The 1,611-nt window shown below is 35.1% G+C and overlaps 1 long non-coding RNA gene across 1 annotated transcript; it reads right to left on the minus strand.

The window, feature by feature from the left end:
• Positions 1-404: 404 nt before the first annotated feature.
• Positions 405-1,310, minus strand: LOC132037862 (uncharacterized). Its single transcript, XR_009410062.1, has 3 exons — positions 1,229-1,310; positions 996-1,091; positions 405-915 (listed from the first exon to the last, which is right to left on the minus strand). It is a non-coding gene; the product is annotated as an uncharacterized LOC132037862 (long non-coding RNA).
• Positions 1,311-1,611: the final 301 nt, after the last annotated feature.

The following is a 1,611-nucleotide window of genomic DNA, read 5'->3' on the forward strand; positions in this document are numbered from 1 at the left end:
TTCAAACACCGCATTTCATCTTCTTTCAAGTTTCAAACATCAAAAATCTATTGCTATAACACAAATAAAAGCATAGAAACCGAAACTACATGAGTAAAATAATATTATAGCGCCAGCATGAGAGCATAAAAGAACCTTCTACGTGAATCAAGCACTTGTTTCCTTTATTTCGCAAAAGCTTTATTTTAGCCGACGACTTATTCGGCGATAGGATGATGATATATTAGCTGGAAACAAGGAGACCCTCTAATTCACGATTCATATGCAGGTTTATACATTGTTTCATAATCCTCTAATTCACGATTCATCTGGAATAGAAACACTGAAAATTATAAGAAAATCACATACTTCGTCAGTTAAAAGTTGACCACTGCATGAAGTCATGTGGAACCAATTCCTCTTCGTCACATAAATTGATCCAAAAATTAAAGGCACAGACATATTTTTTTTTTCCTCAGGATAAATCTCTTTGGGGCTTTAAAATCATGAAAATGAAAAATAATCATTACATACGGATCATTGTAAATAGAAAAGAAAAATCTTAAAACAATGAAGCTACCTTTGTGTTGAAATCATCCCATCATCAACAAACTCAAAGAAATGCTCTACCTTTAGGTGAATAGGGATCAAACCCATCAATGTTGTTCACAAAAGGATACTTCTCCCCAAAAATGTACTTGGGCACTGACTTTGATGTGCCACTTATATCAGAACCAAAATCTACCACAAATGGAGAAGAAACACATTTTGCTGGAAACTTTTTCCGAGCCAATTCTTCATGTGTCATGTCTTCTTTTTTGGCATGTTGCCTATGAAGCACAATTGGGGACATGTTTAACTTGGCCAAAACTTTATCAGTGAGTTCTTTGTCATGCTATATGTTTGAATCATTCACAACAGGTGTTTCCGCTGCCCCTAAGACAGAAAAAAGGTATATTATAAGTTATATAAATAAGAGATAATTATGTAATTCAGAAGGTGAGGGAATAATATACAATAAACACCACCAGTAACTCCCTCATTTGCCTCACCACCAGTAACTCTCTCATTTTCCTTGACACTTGACTTAGTTTGCTCAGCAGCTATATTTCCTTCAGGAACATCCACGGCAAGGTCATGATCATCGAAATGCTGATACCCGTCGTGGTCATATGTATCGTCATCATCAACAACTTGATGTTTTTAATAAAAACAACACATAATTGAGGTTACATATTTTTTTTTATACCTTAGAAACAAGAACACCATCCTCCTTTTCCTTTGTTGCCTTGGAATCAAACAAGTTGAAGAGTTTTTCAAAGGAAGATACCCCACGTAATTGTTGAGTACCGCAACTTTTTTTTTTTGGTAAGCTAGAGAACAAAAAAAATGACAAAAGTTAAACCAACAAAGCATATGTATTAATGTATACAACAAACTGAAAAAGGGACAAGTTAATACGTACCTTTTTGACGTCAAGCCTCAACTCATTAATTTCAGCCTTCAAATCAACAAAGGCTCACAGAACTATTGCATCTTGGACGAGGGCCGTTGCTTCGTGGTTGAACCGGGAATGCAACATTACAATGATTATTGTCAAAGGTAGGTATCAAAATTGACATCTTCAGAAAA

This window comes from Lycium ferocissimum, chromosome 11, assembly GCF_029784015.1.
Source record: "Lycium ferocissimum isolate CSIRO_LF1 chromosome 11, AGI_CSIRO_Lferr_CH_V1, whole genome shotgun sequence".
NCBI lineage: Eukaryota > Viridiplantae > Streptophyta > Magnoliopsida > Solanales > Solanaceae > Lycium > Lycium ferocissimum.